Source organism: Cryptotermes secundus, unplaced genomic scaffold (assembly GCF_002891405.2).
Source record: "Cryptotermes secundus unplaced genomic scaffold, Csec_1.0 scaffold48, whole genome shotgun sequence".
In the NCBI taxonomy this organism is placed as follows: Eukaryota; Metazoa; Arthropoda; class Insecta; order Blattodea; family Kalotermitidae; genus Cryptotermes; species Cryptotermes secundus.
The window spans coordinates 406,218-419,164 of NW_019722965.1; the positions used below are offsets into that span (position 1 = coordinate 406,218).

At 41.4% G+C, this 12,947-nt stretch overlaps 1 protein-coding gene across 3 annotated transcripts in view; it reads left to right on the forward strand.

Annotated features, from left to right (window-relative positions):
* LOC111861548 (potassium channel subfamily K member 9) overlaps positions 1 to 12,947 on the forward strand; it is a 386,136-nt gene that overhangs the window by 67,167 nt on the left and 306,022 nt on the right. For all 3 annotated transcript variants that reach the window (XR_004512695.1, XM_023846208.2, XM_033750364.1), the window contains exon 2: positions 8,152 to 8,216. The gene's annotated coding sequence lies outside the window, so the exon portion shown is untranslated. The remainder of the gene's footprint in view (positions 1 to 8,151; positions 8,217 to 12,947) is intronic.

Consider the following 12,947-nt stretch of genomic DNA (forward strand, 5'->3'; position numbering starts at 1 on the left):
TCATAACTTGTACTCTTCTCCAAGTATAACTAGAATGATCAAGGAGGATGAGATGGGCTGGGCATGTAGCACGAATGTAGACGATGAATGCATATGGGATATTGGTGAGAAAGCCAGATGGAAGAGACCACTGAGAAGGCCAAGGCGTTGGTGGGTGAACAATATAAAAATGGATTTTAGATAGGATGGGATGGTATGGATTGGATTGATCTGGCTCAGGATAGGGACCAGTGGAGTACCCTTGTGAATACGGTAATGAACCTTCGGGTTCCATAAGATGCTTGGAATTTCTTGAGTAGCTGCAGAATTGGCGGCTCCTCAAGAAGAGCTCAGCTCCATAAGTAAGTAAGTAAGTAAGTAAGTAAGTTTGGCATTGTACTCCAGATGCATGTCCATGACAGTCCTTTCCAGAATACTCCGAAATCATGAAGCCTTGTTCTCCAAGAACCAATCGTTTGTACGTAAATTTCATGGCTGCAAAGCGATGCTGGTTACTTTGTTTATATTTCTTCTTCATGGTTGATATGACGTTCCAAGAGCATTAGACGTCACCGAGGGCCATAAAATGATTCTGATTACACAAATACGACTATCAGAGCACCATTTGGAAACATATCGAAATTGCAAAGATTTTCCATTCTTTTGGCACTCCCTCCTTAATGACGCTGCAATTTAAATTACATATGTTCCAAGAACGACCAGAAGAATATTAGGACCGAAAGGCAATAAAATGAGGAATGTATTTAAGGCATTATCATTAGGCCAAGCTATTTGACATCGACAGATAAATCGGTATACTAGGAAATTTATTTTTCCAGATAGATTCCTTCATTTTGCGTGTGTGTGTGTGTGTGTGGGGGGGGGGTGAAATCATTAACTTTCAATTCTCTAGACGTACATATCTCTATCAAGGAGGAAAGAAACGGATACAATGTTCTAATTCGTAAATATTGTGGAAAGAAAACAGTTGCAAGGAGGACAGGAAGATAACATTATTTGTACCTGAGGAAGATATCGTGTGAGTTGAAAAGATAAGTGAAACTGCTTTTAAGATCGTTTAAAACGAGATCTCTGTTATTGGCAGCAGTGAACTTTTGAGTTCTACAACCACATCCTTAATTCGATAAGTACTTGACTAAGTGGAAAATCCTGGTTGAGTGATTACCAGTGTTGCTTCATATTGTGACATGTTGCGCAAAGCCGAGCCCCCCCCCCACACCAGCAGTGACGCGGCGGGTGAGTCAGCGCTCCCCTCCCACCCCTCAGCGGTAACGTAACGCTCGCGTAATAGGCGAGTAATCACCCCGCATCCTGGCAGCTATGAGCGGTGACGTCACGAGCGGAGCCGAAGATAGCCGAGCCCCCGCAACCTGGTAACTAGGCAAGGCGAGTCAACAGCGGTGACGTAACAGGATGACGTGGCACTCATTACGCAACCGGCAAGCACTGCAGCTATATAAGTGAGCTGCGCAGCTGGTACCAGTCAGTCCTGGAGCTACCTACGAGTCAGTCCTCGAGCTACGTTAGTTCCGAGTTAGCCAGCAACCAGTCAGTTGTTTTGTGGCATTTGGAGTGTACTAATTGTGATACTGCAGATAGCAGTAATCGTAAATCTGTAATTTGGGTGATTGTAAGTGCGAATGTGAAATAAAATTCGCTACATCAAATACGTCGAGAAGTTATTTGTCGCGATATACGCCCGATACACGACAATATTCAGGAGGTCTCAGCGATTTACCTCTGTGTCTTCACACTGACATTAGAATATGGGAACTGTGCTGCCAAGCGAAAAGTCGTATCTCTCATGGACTTCGGTGAGTCACCGACTGAAGACATGGCTGGAGAGGGTCATCCGACCTCCAGGAACAAGAATTAAACAGCCTAACAGGAGAACGGATATCTCGGCTGTCACTCGATTATGGGTCGACTGGAACCCAATGGGGCCTCCTACTCTTCTTTACGACACGCAGACAAAGGACAGATGGAGGGTCCCAAACTTCGAAACTGAAGAGGTTTTGTAACCTTATTTTCGTGGGTTCAGGTGTTGGGTTTCTGGTGAGGAAGAGAGGCAGTCAAGTATCTCAAGGACTCTGGTAAGGGGTCCACAGAGGAGAACACTGTAAGAGGTACCTTGATATTGCGAACAACTTAACTACCGAGAAGAAGTATTGGACAGAGTTGCGAATAAGAGGGTTGGAGGAATGCTCTTCTCAAAGAAACCAAGTGCTCGGCTGGAGCTAATTTTCCGGTCCAGCGGTCTGAGAGATGACAACCTTCCACAACGGAGGGATCTGCTGCTGTGAAACATGATCAGATTTCTCCGGTGGTTCTTGTGACGGGGTCGTCGAGGGCAAGAGGGAGATTCCTGTATTGGGGTTAGCAACGGACCGGTGAAGGGTGAGGGGATTCCACTGTCAAGAGGCCGAAGTCTCGGTTAGTGCTCGACTACGAGTGGTGCTGGGAAATGGCGAGTGTTCTGCTGCTGCTGTCCCTGTTGCATACAACAGACAGTGGAAAATAAGGACAGGCCGTCGGTGCTCTGAGGAGCGTTTTCCTTCCTAATTCTCAAGGGCATAGTCCAAGTCTTATGCCATGAAGACAGAATCTTACATGAGCTTGTAAGAGGACTCCGGGGGGATGAGACAGTAAGAGGACTCTTTTGATAGAGAAGAGCAGCTTAATTACCAAGGAAAATAATTTGCAAAACTACAGGAGAGGCGGTTCAAGTAGTAGACCACTGATCTCGAAGGAAATGAGACTGGAGCTCTGTTGCTCTGAGATGTCCTGATTCGATGTTTTTCATATTGAATTAATTTAATTTATAGGGAATAAAAATAGACTGGGATATAAAGTCTTATATCAGTGACTATCCGAGATACTCGGGGAAGAATGGCCACTTTAAGTTTAGAGAGGTTTTGCACATTTAAAAATCTAGCACTGATCGATATTCTTGGAATTTCAAATAAATTTCATGACTCGAAAATGAAAGCAGGCCGGCTTTTCATTCGCCTTAAAAGAGACAAGAGCAAATTCCTGTGCACAATGAATGTTGCTTGCGCATCCACAATATTGTGAAGGGTGCAGCTCTGCAAGTGCTTGGAGCACAAAACCGAGACTTAAAAACTAAGGTTAAGCAAGCAATGCGATATTTTCTATGAAAGAGATGCATTAGTATGCTATAATGATGTGACGCGTAAGAAATTACGTGTACTTGCAAAGAAGTGTTCTAGCATTCGTATCTTGCGCCAATTCTTGTCACGTGACATTAGCACAAGGAATCGGAACTTAAGTGCTAGTGGGAACCCACATCGCTAGTGTGTATGTATATATATATCAGAGTTCTTTTGTAATTCTAGAATCAAGACTTAAGCTGAACTGAGCTTCCAAACTGACCGAAAACGAACTGGTTTCTAGAGTATACCATGAGATGGCCGCACCGTAGCTCAAGCGGTCAGTCGCTGGCTTCCCACCTCGGCGGTCCGGGTTCGATCCCGGGTATGGTCAAGTGGGATTTATGGTGGACAAAGTGGCGCTGGGGCGGGTTTTCTGAGAGTACTTCGGTTTCCCCTGACAATCTTCATTCCACCAATTGCTCCACAATCACACTCACTTATCATCTAGGGCTGATACAATAGGCCAGAATTGGCAACAGTACAAGGGCCTTAGTCCCACCCCACTAGCAATAAAAAAGTCATGAGATTCACTACTGATACCTAATATTGTGAAGTCTATGCCTCATGAGAGTACAATATTCGTTTAATCGTTAATTATATGTTTTTTGTCGTCTCTTGAGCATAATATAACCTTATATTATAATAATCGATCCATTCGATAAATCTGTTCACAGCCGTCCGCAGGCATTCATAGCAATTATGTTGTTCGTTATTCTGTACTGATATAAACCTCTGCCTCTAGAGTTGACGGTGTTCTGGAAGGGTCAGGATGCCTCTAGCTTCTCAAGATGGACTATGCCCTGTGCAGTCAATTGATTCTTACTGAAACGGGATAAGAAGGTCCTGTATGGGCAGCTCATTTACAATTCAACGTCTCCTGGAAAGATACAGAATATATTTCCACGTGTATTAGTGATTCTAGACTGGGTATGGATTGGTAATTAGATTTATTGATCACTTACACGTCATAACTACAAATAATTATTACATTATTGCTGATTTCCACACTACAAATCTCTCAACACTAAGTCTTCTCAGTTTATTTTCACTAGTCTTTACTTGGTAACATCTCTCGACTATGGCTAATCCTCTGCAGTTCCTAGCAATGAAGATTACGTTGTCCTCTAGTTAACACTCCACAGCTGAACCCTCAACTAAACTGACTATAACGTTGATTGTCCTCAAATATCTACTCTGCAGGGACCACACGGAAAACCTGTTTTCTCTCGTTAAGAATATTTGTTTATTGACCCGTTTCCTAGCATTTTATATGTGCGAACCACATAGAAAACACCTCCGTTGTAAAATATGTTTATTTATTGCTCCGTTACCTAGCAATCGATATATTCGAACCACATAGAAAACCCCCCTTGCGACACTGGTTCTATTGTTGCCTGCGCGTACTTCGGGCATTTCCCAGAAATGGGGCTACATGTCACAATTTAATATACAAATACATCTGATCTTCGTAGAGTACGTACAACTATTTGATTCGGTTTGTACAAATACAAGTCCATTTTAAATGCCACTTATTATCCATTCTAGCTAGGATGAGCAGATATTAAGTTACATATAAAGCAGATATATATGTACAAAAGTTACATTACTGCAAAAGGATGCGTAAATACAATATTATTTGATTCGGATTTGCAAAAAATATTATGGGAAACAGTGGCAGGAAAGGATCTGCAACGCTTCTAATAAGAACAATCAAAAGTTACGTTCCGAAATACCGCCATAATTATAAGACAGCATAAATGTTAATACTCCAATATAACCTAACAAAGAAATTCGACTAGGATGCCCAATAGCATCGCTAATGTTTCATATTTACACCGACAAAGTCATCACAGATTGGCTTCCGATGATCAAAAAAATGTTTCATCAGAGAACTTAATTCTAAAAACAGTCGTATTCACGGACTACCGGGTGGCCGTAGAAAGAACGGAAGATTAACAGCAAAAGCAAAGTATGCACTAAACAATATGGCTATAAAATATAATATGACGTATAGACTCACTGCATGTGCTAATGATGAGTAAAGTGTGGAGATCGTCAATAGCGCTGTAATTGCTTTTAGTTCCAAGTGGTGTATGGAAGTGTGTAAATAAATCCAGTCGCCAGTCCATACTTCATATATAATTGTACCCCAAATACGTGACAGTATACTTGCATTCGCCGGTCACTGTAGCCGAGCGGTCTAAATCATGTACTGTCTTCGCTGGATTGGAAACCGGGATAGTGGGTTCGAATCCCACTCATCGCATGGATGTTTAGTTTGTGTGTGTGTGCGTTTATCTGTGTTTGTGTACAGGTAGAGGCCTTGCGACGAGCTGATCACCCGCCCAAGGAGTCCTACCGAATGTGTAAGATCTAGAAAACCGAAGTGAACGGAAATTTCATGGAGGTAGGCCTAGGCCCACTGGGGCTGTAGTGCCAAGGAAAACAAATATAAGGAAGAAGCTGAACATTCTTAATCACAATAATAAAATTCCAGATCCAGGTTATAATATAAATATCACGCTCTAGGAATGGAAGACGGACGAATGCCGGAGAATTTGTTAAGATACAATCCATACAGAAGACGAAATATAGGGCGCCCACAGTAAGGAGGGAGGGACCAAACAAACCACGCATGGCCTGGTCCATGAAGAAGAAGAAGAAGAATATGATTATGACAATTAAACGGGAAATTCATTGTGAGTATACATTCTAGCTTGAGAAATTACTAAAATTTTTAGCTTAATGACGAACTACAAGGATCACTTTCTTATCAGCTGAGTAAAACCATTAAGACCTTCACTGGATGTACTCTTCCGAGATTTGTTCGGTGATGTAGTATCTTTTGTGCAGCCCTTGCCGTGGTGTTGGGATGCGGCAGGCGTTGCCTGTTTGGTCCTGAGAATCTTTCCCACACCTCCAGGTGAACACTACTCAGCTAGGGACTTGCGAACTAATTAACCTCTGATTCTGAAGAGCAGCAGAAAAGTTTGAACTCGAGAGAGATTATTCCAAATGCGTGAGGTTTCCCCACCCGTAGCGCGCACACTGAGGATTATACGATCATTTTAAGTGATAGGGCGTTTGCCAAGAAAAGTGGCAATCAGTTAGTGGCTGAGTAGTTAGGATAAGAAGTAGGAGATGATTTATTGATGGGTTTTGCACTCCCAAGCAGTTCAGCCATGGTGCAGTAGAAGTCTATCTCTGTCTCAGCACCTCCCCTTTACTCCCTTAACAGCTTCATCTCCAAACTTCTACCCATTAACGGCTTAAAATTAAGACCATTTTGTTTCAAATCGGCTACGCTTGCGTTTTCGTGTAGAAGCTGTTAGGATATTGGGATATAAGTGAATTCGAAACTTTGTCATTATCTGTAATGCAGAGAGGTCACCTAATTTCGACCGAACCACGGAAGATTTATGGCAAAGATTATGGTAGAGCATTGTATTCACACTGGCAGAGAATAAAATAATTTTCTCTCGGCTTTCTAATAAGTAATTTATCTGACACAGTATAACTTAGGAGGCTTTTCTTGTATTCCCGCTGAAACAAACGTTCGCAACAATAAGAAGTCCATTGCTAGGCAATGAATAATTTAAATATGTTTCCTTATCAATAGAAGCTGTGTTTTCTGTGTGGTCAGTGCAAAGTGGATATAAAGAAGTATTCACCAGCATGTAGTAATCCAGTTGTTGTTGAGCGTTCCCCCGTTAGAGGCGTCCTACCTGTTACTGCTGCGACCCATACTTTCAGAAGCAAAGTTTTAATTTGAAGAAGCCAGGATACCTTTTCCATAAAGACTGAATAATAATAAGAAAAATAGTGACAGGAACTTAAACTGAGTGTCGATCTGCGATTTCAAGGAAGACATTCACCTCAAGAGTAAATGAAGTAGTGAATTATTTGTTTTTTAAATGTGAAATAAAATTCTTTAGTAACCCCCTTTTTATTAGAAGATGCATACGACCAGTGCTGTAGATTCGGTGGTGTTATTAAGTATAAAAATACGCCTCTGATCTTAACTTATTCAGGAGTCGATGCATGTTAGTAGAATAACTGAATCAACTGTTCAACCTACAAATATAGTTGTTCCATTCAGCCAAATCTGATGGTGTCCACTTATCTTCATGAAAATGGAAAATAACGGCAGAAAACTCAATTTTAAGAGGATCTTAAGCAATTATTACGCATATTAAGACCCTCAAACCAAGAAGATGTTATGGGCGAGGAATGTAGCTAGCATGGGATGCAAAGAGTTTAATATAAAATTTGAGGCAAATAAGTCGCTTAGAATATCTGGCCATAGGCCTACGTGTAGGGTAATATTAAAATTGGTATCAAAGAACTAAGTTGTGAAGGCGGAGCCTTGATTCAGCTGGCTTAAAATAGGGTATACTGGCGGGCTGTGTAAACATTATATTAAAGTTAGGGGTTCCGTAAAAGGAGGGAAATTTGTTGATCAACTGAGTGAAGGACCACTCCATGAAAATGTGTTTAGCTAGTTCATTTTCTGATGTATAATTCATATGCTTCATAGTTGTCCTTGGAGCCGGGATAACTCAGTCGCTATAGCGACTAGCTACGGGCTGGACGACCGAGGGGTCGGATTTCGATTCCCGGTAGGATTAAGCATTTTCTCTTCTCCGCGTCATCCAGACCGACTGTGGGGTCCACCCAACCTCCTATCCAATAGATACGGCTCTTTTCCCCAAGGTTAAAGCAGCAGGGGCATGAAGCTGACCACTCACCTTAAGCTAGTGCCGAGGTCAAGAAACCGTGGATCTATACATCCACTCCTCCATACGCCTTCATGGCGTAGTGCTAAATTTGTCATGTACAAGAACAGATAATGATTTTCTCATCCTTCATTAAAATGCTATCGGTTGCTGGATTCCTTGACGTAAAACAAATTATTCTTGATATCAGATATACACCTAGTATTTCATAACTGTTAAGCCCTTCCATTGTCCTGTTACAGGTGACTTTATCGTTGGATAATACACAAGAATTGTTACTATGCATCGGACTTCAAGTATGCCACAGGTAAGAAAATATAAGTATAATCGTTTTAATTTCCTCGTTCATAATTCGTCACCCAGCAACACTTCTCACATGTGCTACAGCCACTGGTATTCTATGATGCTGGCATCTTGTGCAAGTCTGGACTTCTTTGACTCGCATTAAGTGCTGCCTCTTTATTTGGGCTTCTGAAAGGTAAAGTTGTCTTTGTGCCTAATTACTTAAGCACTATTGCATGGAGACGTAGGTGGGAGTGGGAGCAAAGCTCCACCATTCTTCACCTCGGCAAAACAGTGGTGAGCTTCATGCCCCGGCCGCTTTACTCTCACTAGACAGGAGGCTGGGTGGACACCGGAGATGGCCCAGAAGGGTAGAAAAGCAAAGAACTTGCACTGCCGGGAATCGAAACCGAGCCGTCCTGACCGTAGCCCAACGCCATACAGCAAGAAGTAATTTCATGAAAGTTAAACAGTTCCATTTAGTGTGACTGGTGAAGATTTTTTCTTATTTCAATTATTCATGCCCTTGCATATTTCGGTCTTCAGAGACCATCAATACAGCTGGAAGTTGCTATTACAATATATTGTAGCGTGTTTGTGTGTCACGCCACAAATAAGTACACGCCGTCGTCCCAATATAGCGAGTTTATTCTGTTCGCTCGCATTACACACGTTTTACAATCATCTGCACTTGCAGGCTTACAATAACCGATTACAATAACTGGGCGATGCTGGACTATCTCTTCTGGCGATTATCCCAAGGCTGACTTCCAAGATGGCTCGATCACGTCTTTCTTCTCCGAACACTATTCCGAGACTGACTGGCTTCGTGTCGCAGCTGGGCTATTTATCCTTGGCCGCTACTAGGTAACGAACCCTCTGTTATAGCGGTGGAGACGTTGCATTGTTGGCCCCGCGTTTCCTACGCAATAACCCATTGTTATCGCGTTGTCTCTGTGGGAACCTTCGCGTATTCGTCGTAACCGTGGAGATTCCTGTTAGAACTACAGTAGAGCAATTGTTGTTTATTATGCAACGGTCTATTCTGGCGTTTCCACAGAAGTGTCTCTTCTGGACTCCAGACACGTTACAATATGTTCTGAACGTTCAAATATATACATATAATATTAATAATATATAATTGGAAGAAAAAATGAAGTTTTACAACTACAGCGGTTGTTCCAATACATTAAAGTATTTGTAATTGATTTCTTAAGATTTCATTGGAATTTACAAACGAAGTAGGTTCATGTCGTCCCTCTTATTCGGCCCCCGTCAAGAGAAGTAGTACACACACACGTACACAACTTCTGCTACATTGACGTGAACAGAGGTAATTTAACTTTGTCAGATAAGGTTACCTGAACAGTTGAACACTACAGAATCTAGACCTTTAGATGATATTCTGCCTTATGTAACCCCTGATTTTTTAGTGATAAAAGCATAAAATTCAACTAACAGTTTTATATATATTTTTTTTTTCTGAAATTTACAGGCTGAATGGACAGGGCAATTCGGTCTTACGCGTAATATGTTGAAGGGGCTCTTTAACACAAGCGATAAGATTGTTTGGGTTACTGAACCGAGAATCTTCTCATCATGTTGCATAGCGTGTGCGGTTAGGAGTACTCGCGTGCTTCGTGTTGCTGCCTGACTCCATGGCATTGACCTTACATTTATGCAAATGCCAATCTTGTAACGAAATATTTCAAATACATTTCTTCAACATACTTACGTAACCTGCAATAACCCTGCAACTGTATTTATGTTAAAAGTTTTCGTATTGTTGTAGACGTGGACTCGCATCTGGGAGGTAGTTTTTTCGAATCCCGGCGGGAACAGATTATTCTTACTAAGGTTATCATGGCTTTCCTCAGTACATAGGTGAAAATGTCATGATGGTACCTTGCTTATGCCACGACGGAATCCTTCCGAATCCACTTCATTCATGATCTTCTCACTCGAAGCCATGTAGCCTAACTGCAAACAGCGTCGTGAAATAACCTTAACGTCCAAAACAAAAGTTCCTGAATGTAAATGCAGTTGTAGAATAACTTCTCTGTGAAATATGCGTAGTGTATAACTCTGTGAATTAAATGTAACTCTTTAAAATAACAATCTGTAGTCTTAACTCCTCGGTTCATTATGCCATCACCATTCATGTTTTGTAATATTTAAACTTCACTAAATACTCGTTCCTACGTGCCGAACACAGCGGCCGTGCGGTCTAAATCATGAACAGCCTTCGCTCGCTCGAACACTGGGATCGTGAGTTTGAATCACACAAGGAATGGATGTCTGCGTTCATTCTGTGTTTGTGTTGTCCTATGCAGGTAGCGGCCTTGCGATGGGCTGATCCCCCATCCAAGGAGTCCTACGGACTCTCTTAGGATGAAGCAACTGAAGAGAAACGAAGCGTTTCATGGATGCCTTGTGCTCCAAATAGGAGCAACAGGAAAAAAGAGGAGAGAGAGAGTGAGAGAAAAATACCTAAAATACAGGTTTGGAAATATATGCGCGGCGTGGCGTGTTCACTTGCATTTAGTCAGTTATCTCCAAACTCGTAAAACTTAAGAAGGAAAGTGTACTGGTCACAAAATATAATTTATCCCATTAGCCTCTACAAGTTTTAAACATTCTTAATACGGAGTTAAAAAGAAACACCTATGCTTTCAATCACAGTATAATCTTTTATACCCAATAACTTGGTCAACATTAAAATTCATGGCTGAGTTGTAGTGTGAGGCCTGTAGATAGTATAAATTTGCTATCTACAATGGAATAAGCAAAGGTTACAACGTGCTTGTATTCTCGTGCAAAAAGAAAACACTGAAGTGTTACGATTGTAATTATTTAGTGGGTGTTGTCGCGTGTTTGCTAGGCAACGCGACAAGATCTATCTGAATTTTCGGGATTTTTCTTGGAGCTCTGTACATATACGCGAATAAATGCATCTACTATCAGCATTAATAAATATTGATGCCTGTTCACCATTAGTATATCGATTCCTTATAAATATATTGTGACATGTAGAGCCATTGCTAGGGAACGTCTCGGTAAACAAGCTCGCAACAAGTACCCAACCAACAATAGAGTAGATCAATTTAGAGGCAACGCACGCAACGATAGAACTTGTGTCTCTATGTGGTTTCGCACTTATCCACTGATAGGCAACAAATGTATTTCCTGTAGTCCGACCAGAGGCTATATAGGGTCATTCACGAAGTTTTACCCCCACTTAGGGAGGGCATTCCTGAGGTAATTTAGAACAAAAAATTTTAATATACTAATGGTATCCGACTCATAATTAAAGATATACCTTAATTTGAAAACTGGCGAAAAATATTTTTTTCTTCGATTTTCAGTCAAAACAAATTAGAAATACAATACAAACACTTTTTAAATCGTTAATGTTTTAGGAAAGAAGCATTCTAAAACCATTTTTTTTTAATTTCTTAATTTTGCTTTGTGCAACGTTTTTCATCGATTTTATGTTACAAAATTACATTATTTTCATCATCCCATTCTGTAAACATACCAATGGTTGCATATCACACCGTTCTATCAATCTGTTTCCTTTAAACTGTAGTGCTTTAGAAGACGACTGGATTTACATAAGATTTTCAAAAATGTCTCCCTGCACGTCAACACAATGCGTCGCGCGCGTATAAACCGCTCTGCCTATCTACCTACGCGCAACATTCAAACCGGTCTACCTTATCTGCTGACATAGCTGACTGGGACGTATGGTCGCCCACGCTGAAGCATAGAGCTATTGTTACTCCGTAACTATTGAAAATCGACCACAAGTTTATAAGGAAATTTTGCAGGAAATAACCCCAGGAATATGTACTATAAGCCGGGGTAAAACTTTGTGAATCGCCCTGTATAACAAGAGACCAAAAATAGCTGACAGTTGCTCTAATCTGAGACAGTAAAGTATGGTCGCGTATCCCACGGGACTCGGACCCGAGAATGACTGACCTGGCGAGAGCCAGCAGTAATTGTAAACGACAGACCCGTCCTCTCGTCAGAGCACCCACATCAACAAGCCCGCAACTGTCTAACAGTAATAAAAATCTGGTCATAAGCCCAGGATTGCTACTTTGTTCCAAGACAGACTGGCCCACTGACCGTCAGTTGTGACATAAGACTAAGACTCAGTTGAGATTTCAGTTCAGTTCAGTTGGAAGTCAGAACAGTTCCAGTGCAGTGTCCAGTCGGAAGATGACAGTGTTCCAGATAGTGATTTGTGAAATGCTGCAACAAGTTATATAAAGATCAACTAAATTCAATCATCAAATCCGAAACCCGTCCTATTAGTCACGCAAACCCCTGATACGTGACAGCATGTCGAGTACATTAACTGGATTTTTATTCGGATTTAGTTTAACTGCTGAATTCGAGAAACCATTGCGACAAAACATCTTGAATTACATCACTCTGAATATTGAAAACACCAGACTATATATATATATTCTTCTTATAGGTAACTGCAGACAAATGACATTTATGCGGTATTGCCAAATGTGGTGTAAGATAAGAAAGAAAATAAGGCGTTGAGCAAATGTAAGCCCTGAAGCTGAAACACGTTATACCCAACAGTATAATATGTCGGTCGCAATTAGAAGCAAGTAATTATGAAAAGAGAGTCGGCGGCTTTGCCGCAGAGCTAACCCGGCCCCCTGGCACCCGCTCGGAGACGTTACGTAAAGGATGTAAACCAGACTGAAGGAGACGAATTCCCGTCGAAAAA